A 14,785-nucleotide genomic window follows, 5' to 3' on the forward strand; every position below is an offset into this window, starting at 1 on the left:
TCGTTCTTCCGGCGAGCCTCGTCTATCTCCATGTTTCTCTGCTTTCTTCATCAGCAAAGCCTAGCGATTTGGCGACGACGTTCCAGAGAAGACGAAGGGTGGCGACGAGTTAGGGTTTTCGGAAAACCCTAAGCGACTATTCTTATTTCAGCGCCGCTATCATCCACCGAAAACCCTAGCTCCGTCATCTTCATCAGGAAACCCTAACGCTTGTATGTGTTGAACGACGCCCTTACCTACGTGTTTCCAAATCCGACGAGAAAAAAAGAGAAACAGGGTGACGAACAGATCAGGTGACGAACATATCCGCTGGTTAATTTCTTTTTCTTATTTTTTTGGCAGATTTGGTGTTGCTGGTGGTTTGGCGATCATTTTGTGTTGATGACAGTCAATGGTGTTTTAGTGGTGGTGTGATGATCTGATGGAGAAAATGATGGGTTGTAGGGTCGGTGGTGGCTAATGGTGGGTAGTGTAGGCTGTGATAGATAAATGAGGGTGGTGATAGATGATGAAAGGTTCAGTTGAGGTTGAAGGTTGGTGAAGGTGATGAATGGTGAGGGTGGTAAAACGGTGTTGGGTCCATGTTCGGATTATGAAGGGAATGAGGATGAGGGGTGGCTGAAGATGGACGGTGGTGGATTCGACGATGAGGGGTTCTTGAGAACCATGAAGAACAAATGAAGAGGGAAGAAGAGAGAGAGAGAGAGAGAGAGAGAGAGAGAGAGATTTATTTTTATTTTTTATTATTTTAAGAGAGAGAGAGAGAGAGAGAGAGAGAGATTTATTTTTTTAAATTTGAAAATCAGAAAAACAAATAAGAAAAAAGAGAAAATCATATAAACAGGGGCAAATCCGTCATTTTGAAAAAATCAGAACATATTGGACCAAACAAGCAACAAATAGAAAACTTTGGACCTCTGGTGCTAGTCCAAACTTTTTTGGACCAAAGTGGCAATTTTGAGCAAACCACAGGGACCATTTGTGCAGTTTAGTCTATTTGATATAACTAATTAACAAGTTTCTTAATTTCAAATGCATAATGTCCATTACTAAACATTAAAGTTATAATCTTTTTTTTCAAGTAAACATATGCATTTGATTGATGTATGTGTTTTTTGGTTTATGGTTCAACATTATATAAATTTTTTCTCAACTTTGAACATACATAACTTCCTCATATGACTTCGGAACAAGATCATTTTTTTAAAATCTTAGTACTATGTGTAGACTTCATTTTAAGCTCATAAAACATCTTAATCGGTTAAGAATTCACTTACTTATATAGTTCGAAACATGGGCGGTTGGGTTTTTTGGTTTTTATTTTAGCATTTAATAAATTTTTTAATCAACTTTGAACATACATAACTTCCTCATATGACCTTGGAACAAAGTCATTTTTTTCTAGACTGTAGTACTCTGTGTGAGCTTCATTTTAAGCTCAAAAGCATCTTAATCGGTTAATAATAAGTATATGCATATGGATATACATAATAATAAGTATATGTATATGAATAAGGTATGCATAAGAATAACTATATGCATAATACTTATTCTTATGCATATGCATATACTTATGAATACACATATGTCATATACTTATTTTATGTATATGCATATACATAATAATCATATGTATTTAATTTCCTTATGCATATACTTATTATTATGCATATCTTATTCATATGAATATACTTATTATTATGTATATGCATATGCATCTACTTATTATTATGCATATGAGTATGCATATGAGTATACTTATTCATATGTAAATGTATATACTTATGAATATGCATATAGTTATTCATATGCATGTGCATATACTTATTCTTATGCATATGCATATGCATATACATAATAATCATATGTATTTAATTGTTTTATGCATATATTTATTCTTATGCATATGAATATACTTTTTTATATGCATATGCATATATTTATTCATATGTATATGTATATGTTTACTCTTATACATATTAAAGCATCAAAATTGTTTTTTAAAAATGTCCATGTGCATATGCACATGTTTTTTTTTTAAATATGCATATACACAAAAAGAAGTATGAATATGCATTAAAATGCATTTTTTTGAAAAAAAAATCGTTTTTAATATTAATTTCAAAATGTAAGGAGTATTTTCGCTAACTTAAAAATTAAAAAATAAATAATAATATTTAATTTTTTTTTCAAATAAGTGAAAATATACCTTATATTTCAAAATTAAGATTAAAAAAAAGAATTTTTCAAAAAAATATATTTTTAATGCATATTCATATTTTTTTTGTGCATATGTACAAGCATTTTTTTTTTTTTTTTTTTTTTTTTTTTTTTTTTTGTGATTCTCTTAGATATATGTATGTACATATACATGTGAAACTTGGTCCCTAAATTTGATGAGTTGAAAAACTCTTAGATTGATTAGATCTTCAACAGGCTAAACAATAAAAGCAAACAAACACAATCAACACAATATATAATCAAGTAATGCTTAATGATTCAAATGTAGTCACGCCTCAACAGAGCTCGATGAAGAACTTCCACTGTAAAGGCGAACTAGGGTTTGTAGTACAATGATCAGAATAATAATTAAAGCGCCTCTAACAAAGGATGCGTGCATGCACCTTAAATACTAAACCCTAATAAAACAAATACGGTTGGACGTGCCCAAACCGAATAACAAAATTGGGCTAAGGACCGAGCCCAAGGACGCAACACTACTAGACCCAACAATCTCCCCCTCTGCGTCAAATGGGGCGAGACTTCACTTCGGTGGAGGTTGAGGAGTTCGCTTCACAACCTTGAACAATTTTGGAATGATGGCAAGATGAATTTGTCTGAAAGTCATCTACCACCGAAGCATATCTGAGAACAGCTTCTTGTCTGCTTCACTATTTTGATCACACCCATGGATAAGCTCAAGAATGTGCACCAAACAGGAATTGGAGAATAGATGTTTGTCAGCCAGAGCAAATAAGCATCTTTGACCTTCGCTTCTAAGAAACATGACGGTGTGAGACCGTGGATCAATTTTTCCCTTCACCATCAGCTTAGTGTCACCAGCCTTCCCAACAGGCTTGATTAAGGGCCTCTTGCGTATAGCAGTGGCAATCTCCTGATCCATCTTCGCCACTTCATGAATGTAACACACTAGCTTACGCTTGATGTGATCAATGATGGGCTTATATTCTTTCTGATTGGAGAGTAGGATGTTGTTCAGAAGAATCCAATCGTGTGGATTCAGATTTGGCAGATCAGGAAGGGAAATCATATGGACCGAACCATCTGATCCTCGGGTCACATTGAACTTGATGTTAATGAACTTCCATGCTGCAGTAGGTTTCAGCACCTTAATTGTTGTGATCTTCTTGTTACTCCAGGTAAGGTACTGAGGTTGAGAAAATTCATGATAATATTCAAGCAAGTCTTGATCAACCTTCGGGTCAGGAGAAGGAACCGCCACTATAGACTCGAAGCAGTGAAAGATGAAGGCTCTACGAGTGATTGGCATGTCAAATTGAGAATCTTTAGAATTCTCGACATTAAATGAAAGAACGGGCTCCATCCAATGTGAACTTGGAGTTTCAATAACCTCCTTTCGTAGCCTTTCCAACGTTCACAGAGGAAACATCGATTTCCTCTGGTTAAGCAGATTCGCTTCTCTCTTCTCATTCTCCTTATTAATGGCATTAGTGACTTTTTCCTTAATCTCCTGAGCAGTGGGCTTGGTTTTGAGAGAACTTGGTTTAGGAACCGTTTCTTCAATATCAACATCATCCTCATCATCAATAGCATCAACAACTCCTTTTCCCGTATCCTGCATGCCCGAACCTGAAGCTTCTTTCCCCTTCGGTTCAGTAACCACCTTCGGTTGTTGTGGTTTCGGTTTCGGTTGTTGAGGGTTCGGTTGATGTGGTTTCGGTGGTTGAGATGAAGACTTTGTCTCTTCTCCCCCTTGTTGCGGAGATACAACGGACTCCGAAACACCCTCTATCCGGCTTAGAATATCCAGAGCAGGCCGTAACTTCTCAGCCAAATGACGTCGAACCGAGATGGTAAGAACGAAATCGTAGGCTTCAAGAAGATGAAGGAGAATAGAGTGAACATTACCAACAGAGCTTTTAACCACAGACCGCTCTGAACGCAGTGCTTCAAGTTCCTTGTTCGCTTGATTAAGCTTGAGAGTCTGGGTTTTGAGTTGAGTGGTCCTCAGAGCAAGTTCATCCATCACTCTGTTTTCCAAGGCAAGATCTGCCTGAAGTTGATTTAAACGTTAAGAGACAGAAGCTTGATGTTTGATGTGATCAGAGGTGAGGTTCTTGCGAAGCACCTCAAATAGCTCTTTCTCATGTTGAAGAGATTGAGTGAGGGTCTGAACCGAGGCATTGACCTTGTTAGCATTCTGCTCTGCAGTGCCCTGTAAAGATTCAAGGAAAATGTTTGCATTAGAAATTAGTTTATCAACTTTTTCGGTCGCCTCCGTGCAAACTTTTGTTGAAGCATCAATAGCGGAAGTGGCTTTGGTGATGGAAGCTTCGTGTTCCTTGACCCAGGTGGCCATCAAGCCTTTTATAGCAGACTCAGAAGAGGAATCCTGAGTAGAGGAGGAGGCCATCAGCTTATCTAGCTTCTCATTCAGCTCCTTGAGATGGCGTTTGGTGACAGGGGCATCATCATCATCGTCGCTTTGCACCCTGTAGGGACTGTAGTAGAAGGTGTCATAATCAACATTGTCACCACCAAGAACGGTATTGGTCTCTGTCGATTGGGTGGGTGATGGAGGTTTGGTAGTAACAGGGGTTTCGGGTGCTGAAGTACAAACCCCCGTATTAGATACGTTAGTCTGAACTCCAGTGGTGGTTGTTGTTGTAGCTTCAGAGAAAATAGGTGTAGGAATGGGAATGGTAGAGGAAGGTTGAGAGGTGATTATTGGGAAAGTGTGAGGTAAGGAAATAGAAATGGAAACAGGTGGAGGAGAAGGTGCTTGGGAGCGAACATGTACCTCTGGTGTAGGCGAACGAGGTGGTGTACCACCACGAACCGAACCTTCATCATCTGAGCTTTCGCTCTCAGATTCGCTAGGAATGGTAGGTTGATGACCAGTAGGCACGTACTTAGAGTCAGAGTCGCTTGATGATTGAAGAATAAGCTTCCGAGCAGGTTTCTTGACCTTCTTCTGCTTGGGCTGGGAAGGTGCTGCCTTCTCAGACTTTCACTTCTTTGGAGTCTGAACCTTTGATACTTGACCTCCTTTATCCCCCTTTTTCGCTTCTTGCTTCTTGCCCCGCTTAGCAGATTTGTCTGCTTCCTCAATAGATTTTAACATTTCAGGAGTAAGTTCCCTTGGACCAGAAGAGGGGAGCTTCTTGTACTCCTGAATAAGCTTGCTCGCAGGGGACACACAAGCATACATTGACTCAGGAATTGAGCCAACGAAGATAAACTTCGACGGATGAGAGACAATGATGTTTGTGGTATGAAATGTAGCAATGGAGGAGAGTAGTGAGTCTGCCATGATAGGAACATGATAATGCTCTATAATCCATTGAGTGATAATGGTCCAAAACCAGACACATGAAATTTCTGTGTGGCGAGAAGCAGATGACAAACTTTGGACAAGTTGAAGCCACAAAACCAAACCATAATCAAAGTTGACACCAGGGTACAACCCATAAAACAGAGTCATGAAAGACTTGCTAGCACCATCAGATCCTGAACTTCGTTCGGAAAGTCCTTTGAAGAGAAGGGTGAAGAGGCCACTCCATTGAGGAGGAAGGCATGATTTCTTGAACTTGGTCACAGTAGTTAGGGTTTCAATGTACCCCATGTTGTAGAACATCGAGAAAAGCTGACCTGTGGAGATGGAATCAAGATTCACCATGGATTCGTCATAAGTGAACCCTAGCAACGAGCAAAATCGGCTCTTGGAGATTGAAGCTTTCTGGTTGAGAATGTCGAAGTAAATCTTCTCTGCACCTTTGTCGTACGTAGCAGTGGAATAGATTTGTGAGAGGCATGCCATTGGTACGACTTCCACCGTTGATAGAGCTTTGATGAGTGGGGAATACTTTAGACATTTCACCACTTGATACATGTAAGTATCGTAGAGGAACGGTGTAAGATCAATCAACAAGTTCTGGTTGGGCTTGATTGCGAGAAGAGTGGAGCGTGCAGTGGTTTCTTGAACGGAGGAAGATTCTGCCATTGTTGAAGCTTGATGAAGAAGAAGATGAACAGTGAATACCAAATCGCCTTCTTTTGCTTGAGAGAGGTAAAGTGTGGTAGAGAAGAATCCCACAGAAATCAATCCCTTATATACGATTTTGAAGAGAGAGAAAAATCGCGAGCAATGATTCCGTAAATTTGGGAAACGACGCCTAAAAGGCGTGATTGGACAACTAGCAACCCCGATAAAATAGCCAATGACGCATGATTAGGTAACGATTCAAATTCACGCGCATTTCCATACTTATCCTCTTTCCAAATCACCAATCGATTAGACTTCCTGCTGTGTCACCGCTTGAACCTTCAATCGAATCTTTATTAACATAATTACTAAAAGCTTTATACCGACGCATCCCTTCGTTTGGAAAGAACTGCATTTCATCATTAGGAAACGAAGCTATATATTTATGAATAGCTTATGAATAACCAAACAAGACTTTTGGAAAATTCAATATTTTCGTGCAAGATAGTGTCAAAGATAAAGAAATAAATCAAACTATTTGTGGAAATTTGTGATGTCATTTAAGACATAAAGCAGTGGATCCCGGGCACGAATCTCTTCCTTCAAAGTCAAGAGAGACTTCAAAGTGCTTGTTTGGATTCCCGTTGAATTACGATCAAGTACTTGTTGAGAAGCATTGAAAGGCATCTTATATATATATAAGGCTATTAAGGGTGGCTTTCGCTTCAATTCTGGTTTCCGATACTTGATATAAGACCGAAATAGAATGAAGTACTTGTGAGACCGATGTGGCCTGTTAAACAAGTAGGTTTGGAACATATTCAGTGACTTGTTGATAATTGTTAATTAGAAACCTCACAAAAAAAAACTGGATCCCTTGGGAAGAAAAGTCTTGGTGAAAGACATTTTCATAAGGATCTCTCAAAAATAAAAGGAGATTTCAGGGTACTTTCATAAAAGTGGTTTCGTAAATTCAAAGGGTGAAATCTAGAACATTGAATTGTTCACCGTCAATGCTTTAAAGGTTTTGAATTTTGGGTTTCACTTAGCACGTAGTGGCACGAAACCAAGATCATTAACACAGAAGTTGTGTAACCGTAAACCTCAGTGGTAATGCTGAGAGTCTCAAGGGTTACATTTATGAGATGAAGTATGATGGAGAATAAATAAGAGGTGGTTAAAGAACCGAATGTACCTCTGCTATAAAAGATAGACTAAGCAGAAAAACTCTTAACTCAATTTGAGAAGAGTAAGGTAGCTCATGATTAGAGTGAATTTGACAGCCTGATTGGGAAGACATGATTTGTATATATCAAGTCATTAAGGCTTCACTCAAAATCTTTTGAGGCTTGGGTCAACATTCAGCAACATGCTTCTAGGGACACTTAGCTAGTACATAGGGACACTTAGCTAGTACATAGATAAAGAATTATACCTGCCCCAGCTCCATCATTGAGAATAGTCCTTATACATAAATTATATTAAGAGTGAAGCAAATTGCAATAAAATGAAAGAAAATATATTTTTTTTTGAGTTTTGAAGTTTCTGAAAAGAAATAAAACAGAAAAGAAAATATTTTTGGATTTTATAAGATTTTCTGAAAAAGAATTAAAACAGAAAGAAAAATATTTTTGAATTTTATGAAAATAAAAGGAAAAACATAAAATAAATTGCGAGAAAAGAGTATGCATACTGTACAACCGAAACCATCATTTGGATATGAGAGGCGAACCAAGCCCGGTGACACCGAACCCGAAATAGGCCAAGCGTTCGGTTCATTTCGGTTCCCGGAAGAACCGAACCCGAAATGGACCGAGCGTTCGCTCTATTTCACTTCCAACTTTTATTGAGACAAAAGAGATTTCGATACAGATTCAGCTTCCATCATTCCTAAGCCTTGTAGGATTTTATTAAAACTTGCTTCAGGTAAGGCCTTAGTAAAGATGTCAGCCAATTGATCAGTGGTTCTTACGAAATGAATTTCAACGTTACCATCTTCCACATGATCTTTGATAAAGTGATACCTCAGTGCTATGTGTTTCATCTTTAAGTGTTGCACTGGGTTATGATAAATCCTAATTGCACTCTCTGAGTCACAATATAATGGGATTTTCTTCATGTTCAGGCCGTAGTCTCAAAGTTGACTTTGTATCCAAATGACCTGAGATGTGCATGATGCTGCGGCTATATATTCTGCTTCGGCAGTGGAGAGAGACACACACGTTTGTTTCTTGGATTGCCAGCTAAAAAGTTTGCCGTCCAGAAATTGGCATCCTCCAGTGGTACTCTTTCGGTCCAGTCCACATCCCCCAAGATCAGCATCTGAGAATGCTTGGACAAAGAACCCTGATTTGGCTTGGTACCACAAACCGAGAGAAGAGGTTTGCTTCAGGTACCGAAAGATGTTCTTCACAGCTAGCAGGCGAGGTTCACGTGGATTAGCTTGAAACTTGGCACAATAACAAACAGAGAACATTATGTCTGGTCGACTTGCTGTTAGATACATTAGAGACCCTATCATCTGACGATAAAGGGTCATGTCAGTAGCCGGTTTGTCCAAAGAAGGTGTTAGCTTTGTGCCAAACGCCATAGGAACCTTGACTTTCGAATCTCCCATAATTCCAAACTTGGAGAGCAAGGTCTTCTTGTAAGCCTCTTGATTAATGAAAATGCCTTCGGGTCCCTGTCTTATATTCAAGCCAAGGAAAAAGTTAATAGGACCCATTGAGCTTATTTCAAATTTAGTCTCCATCAACTTCCTAAATTCAGCTGTTAAGCTAGGATTTGTGGAACCGAAGATGATTTCATCAACGTATATCTGAACGATCATAAGGTGGTCACCTTCTTTCTTACGAAAGAAGGTTGGGTCAACCGAACCTTGTTTAAACTTAGACATTTTGAGAAATCTAGTTAGAGTTTCATACCATGCCCTTGGTGGTTGCTTGAGACCATAGACTACCTTGTCCAGAATGTATCAGTGATCTGGATACTTCTCGTTCACGAAACCCGGTGGTTTCTCTACATACACCGTCTCTTCCAGTTCTCCATTTAGGAAGGCACACTTCACATCTATTTGGAATACTTCAAAGTTCTTGTGTGCAGCATAGGCGAGAGAAATACGAACTGATTCTAGCCTTGCTACTGGAGCGAAGGTCTCTTCGTAATCTATGCCTTCTTCTTGACAGTAACCTTTCACAACCAATCTTGCCTTGTTGCGTATCACATTTCCTTCCTTATCCATCTTGTTCCTGAAAACCCACTTTAATCCAACCACGGAAGCATCCTTTGGTGTTGGAATCAGTCTCCACACTTTATTTCGCTCGAACTCATTGAGTTCGTCCTGCATCGCCTGTACCCAATCGGAATGATCGAGTGCAGTCTTGATCGTCTTTGGTTCGACTTTGGAGACGAACGAATTAAACATGCAGAATTCCACTTTAGAGAAAAGTGTAGTTTGTTTCGCTTTCAGTTGTGATCGTGTGAGAACCTTTTCTGTCGAATCACCAATAATTTGTGTTTGTGGATGATCTTTGGTCCATTTGGTGAGAGGATGGTAATTAGGATCATATGAGGGATCCAGTTCAGCATTCACTTCTTCTTCAAATTCTGACTGAATATCATCATCGTTTGAATTCGCATTCTCCCCCTCGAATGATGATACCTCCTCAGCTTCAGACTCAGAATTCTCCCCCCGGACTCGACTTTCGGTTGGAATGAATGATGAGCTCTCCCCCTGGAATTGTGAATCTTGGTTATGTGGAAAAGACGAACCCTCCCCCTAAATATGAGAACTATCTTTTGGAGGTTCGCTTGTGTCTGGCTGTTCGGTTGTTACCGGTTGTTCTTCTGCCATTTTCTTCGCAGCATCATCGATTATTTTCTTCAAGTTATCTACCTTATTGTCTGCAGCTACAGATTCAGAGAGAATAGCATTTTCTGGTTCATCAAATAGCAGCATGTACTGCTCAAAGAGGTTTGAAATGAGTACCGTAACTTGACCAGAGATTGGAAATATTTCCTTCACAGAGCCTTCGGTTGTCTTCAGTTTCTTGACGTAGTTATCATCGAAGGTAACATAATAGGTCTGCTCTATTTTCTTTGAACGCCTGTTGAGAACCCTATATGCTTTGGAGGTTAAGGAATAACTCAGAAAGATTCCTTCGTCTGCTTTGACATCAAACTTGTTTCGGTGCTCCTTTGAATTGAAGATGAAGCATCTTGAACCGAACACGTGGAAAAACTTTACATTAGGCTTTCGGTTGTTCAAGATCTCATAGGGAGTGATGGAGAAACGTTTGTTGAGATAAGATCTGTTCTGAGTAAAAAACGCAGCAGCTATGGCATCAGCCCAGAAATATAAAGGTAGAGAAGCGAAGCTCAGCATGGTTCGGGCTGCTTCACATAAAGATCGGTTTCACCTTTCGACAATTCCATTATGTTGTGGAGTATACAGAGCCGAGAAGTTGTGAGTTGTTCCCTTCTCTGCAAGAAAATCTTCAAAGTCTTTGTTCTTGAACTCCAACCCGTTGTCGCTTCTTATGTTGCGAACTACCTTTCGTAGTTGAACTTCTAGCTGCTTGATAAAGAGTTTAAGTTTGGGAGTGGCCTCTGATTTCTGCTTCAAAAAGAACACCCAAGTGAACTGAGAGAAGTCATCCACTATGACAAGTATATACTTGTTACCGCCAATGCTTTCGATTGAAGATGGACCACATAAATCAATGTGAAGTAATTCAAGTGGTTCAATAACTTTTGTGTTGACTCGAGAGGGATGAATCTGTCGACTTTGCTTTCCCATTTCACACGCAGCACACATATGTTCTTTATCGAACTTCAGAACAGGAAGACCTCGAACATGATCCCCAAGCACCAGTTTGTTGATGTCTTTAAAATTGAGATGGGAGAGTCTTCGGTGCCAAAGCCAGCTTTCGTTTGAATGAGCCTTCGTTAGTAAGCAGATTGCTGGTTTCCCTCGTATGGGATTGAGATTCAGAGGGTACATCTCTCCTTTTCACTTCGATTTCAGCAGAATATTGTTCGTCTTCTTCTCAATAATCTCTGAGCCATCATCATCGAATGAAACTTTTAACCCGGTACCAACCACTAGTTGAGAAACACCGATAAGGTTGTGTTGTAAACCTTCAACGTACGCCACTTTTCGTATCGAGAAATCGCCATTGGTGATCATACCATAACCTTTAATCGTGCCAAAAGAATTATTACCATACTTGACACTTCCACCATTTGTAAGGGACCGAAACTCCCTCAGCTCTTCCCTTCTTCCTGTCATATGGCGCGAGCAGCCACTGTCTATGTACCATTCATCGTCAAACTGCTCGTCACGTATAACCTGCAAAAATTAAGCAGATTTAGGAACCCAAAGTTTCGTGGGTCCTTGTGAGCCTTTTACTGAACAGGGAATTGTAAGAGAAAAATCAACTATAAAGGTTCTTTTTATTAAGGTTGTTTCATCTTTTCTTTTTATGGTGAATAATTTGATTTTATCTGATTTGAGTACTTTAGGTTGAGTTTTTGAATTTGAGATTTTGACGTTGGGAGACTTTCGGTTCTCAAAATCAGGTTTAAAGGACGTCTTCTTTACGTTTTCTGGAAAGAGCTTTCCTTTTCCCTTTCTATCATTCTGTGAGTGACAGTGAGAACGAGAGAGATGAGATTTGGAATCAGAGTTAAACTTTTGGTCATTGCTCTTACACGGTTGAGAGCCGAAACTACTTTCCCTTCTGTTCCTCTCACTGGTTGGTCTAGAACCGAAACCACCCATTTGGTTTCTCTCATCTTGAGGACCGAAACTTCTTGTTTGGTTGCTGTGCCTTTGTGGACCGAAACTCTGTTTTCGGTTGTTTTGATTCTTAGGACCGAAACTCTTCTTTCGGTTGTTTTCATCATGTTGAGCACGAGAAGTGGAGTTTGTTTTTCCTTCCTCCTTTGACTTAGAAGGCTTTTCATAGCGAACGTAATTAGGGTTTTGAGATCGCCAAAACTGTTTCCTTTCAGTGAGATTCTTCTTGTACCTCAAATTTCGTTGATGTTTTCGGTCTAACACCTGTTTTGGATTTTTGTGGATGTTGGCCTTTTTCATTGGTCTTTGAGCATGAGGCTCGCTCTTTAGCGAAGACGTTTCGCTAGACACCATAACCGGTTCACCTGAAGGAATTTTGGTACCACTTGTGCTGGGCAGATCAAAGCGTGTAGGATCATTAATTGGTTCTGCCACATACCTACCTTTTACTCTCCATGATGTTTTCTTAGATAGACCTTCTGTTTCATCAGCGTTATCAATCGGTGCTGACCAGAAAAACTCATCACAGCCATCAGCATTATCTTCTGCTACTAATGTTGTCAGTTCTGCTGTCTGTTGCTAAGTAACTCCTTGAACTGTATAAACTTGATTTGGAGTCGTTTGGACCTTTTGATATACAACGGAACAGTCAACCTCATCTTCTACAGAATTTACACTCATATCATCATCCTCATTGAATTCAGAAGTGTTTTCAATATCAATTTTATTTTCTGAACTCAACTTGGCATTCAAAGAGTCAAATTTCTGTACAGTTTCGGTTTTGATTTTCAATTTGTCATTTTCATCCAACAAATTTTTGAGCATGTCCTTATGGTCTTTTGACTTTATGAAGGACTCTATTTTGTCAAGACCAATTTTGTAAGCGGGAGAAATGTCATCAGAAGAAACAACGTTTTCACAGTTATATGCATCGGCATCGATTTCATCCTCCTTTAACTCAAGGAAGGGTAAAATCATACGATGTATCTTCTTCTCTATTTCACAAGCAAGATGCAATTGAGTAATATTGGAATATAATCGTTTAGAAATTAAACAAAATAAATTTCGTTTTTTTAAAAGCTTTAAATTATCTCTTTGCAAATAAATTGTTTCATCCCTAGACCTAATCAACTCCTTCTCCTTCTTCTCAATCCATATACGCCTCTCCTCACTCTTCGATGATACCCTGCTGATTTGATCAGTTAGGTTAGAGTTTGTGACGCGAATTTGAGTTAAACTACCACTTATACTAGAAAATTTAGATTTTAATCCATTTAGTTCTTTTTCATAGTTAGTGATGGGAATTTGTAAGGAAACAAGAATAGATTGTACCTTCTTGATCAACTCATCACATTCGTTGATCTGCTCACTGACAGGTTTCGCTGCAAAACACCTATCTTCTCGCGCCTTTTCTTCATCCAGTCCCCCATCAGTGGTATAGCCTCTCATTTGTGACACCCTAGAAGTCACCATTAGACACTTTCCTGCAACGTCCTCTTCTTTCACCAACAAAGCCCTGCCATGAGTGGGCTTCCTCACTTCTTCATCTTCTGAATCAGTGGACCAAAATTCAACACCTCCGAACTCATCATCAACAATATTTCCCTGTATAATAAGAGCATTCATAGTGTTATTAGATCCAGCTTTCTTCTTCTTGATTTCTTCCAATCGTCGTGTGAGGTTCGCTTCCTCGTCCTCATCTTCATTCTTTTCTGACATCTTTCTCAGCATATAATCTTTGGCGAAGTGATTTTTGCCTCAGCAGTAGTGACAATTAATGCCCGAGTCACCACCAAGTTTTACTTCCTTCTTTGGTTCTTCGGTCTGAGAAACACTCTTCGGTTCCTCCTTTGCTTTCTCGGCACTATAGCTACCTTGCCAGTTTTGGTTCTTATTTGTTGGGAACCTTCTTTTGATGAACTTCTTGGGATTTGACACCATCAAAGCATACTCTTCACTTGTTAGATCATATTCAGAAAGATCCAAATCTTCTTCTTCTTCAGCAGCATTATTTCCTTTGGAGATTAGGGCCAAGGAACCCGTTCATGAATGTCACCTTCTGTTCAATGACTTTCCTTTCAATCCCATGCTTTATCATCTTACTAAGGAGATGATTGAAGCGATCGAAGGCTTGAATAAGCTTCTCTTCGGGCTTCTGCTTGAAGTCACCACATTCTGAGAGCAACAATGTTTGGATTGAATGCTCAAGATCTTCATCCGTAGAATACAACTCCTTCAATATGTCCCATATTTCTTTTGCCGTTGTGCATGAGCTTACTAACCGAAATGTGTCCGATTGTAAAGCAAACCTAATCATTCTTAAAGCTTTGATGTTGCACTGAAACTTTTCATTCTCATCTTGGGGAATGTCTTTCACATCACTGACGAGTTGATTGTACTCCTTTTGAGTTTTAACAATTCTTGAAGTGCTTGAGTGAGCGAATGGACCTATAGTAATCGCCTCCCAGATCAAGTATCCATTGTCTTCTGAGCCAATCACGTAGTCTTCAAAGTGATGCGTCCAGACCTCATAATCCTGAGTGTACAATATAGGAATCCTTGTCGTCGATCCTATGCTGTTGGAGATATTGATTGGGTTAGACTGAGAATCATCCATGGACATGACGATGTTTGTTCAAAAACCTGCTTAAGATCAAACTTGTAAATAACGTTAGGGTAAGTTCGAATATTTAAAGAACTACGTCAATAGCAAATGACGGCTCTAACAATATCAATCAAAGCAGAAAACCCTAAGACCTTCTTCAACAGAAGAGATGTGTATGAATTACACAGTCTCC

Source organism: Lactuca virosa, chromosome 9, assembly GCF_052849685.1.
Source record: "Lactuca virosa cultivar CGN04683 chromosome 9, Lactuca_virosa_CGN04683_v6, whole genome shotgun sequence".
NCBI classification, from domain to species: domain Eukaryota; kingdom Viridiplantae; phylum Streptophyta; class Magnoliopsida; order Asterales; family Asteraceae; genus Lactuca; species Lactuca virosa.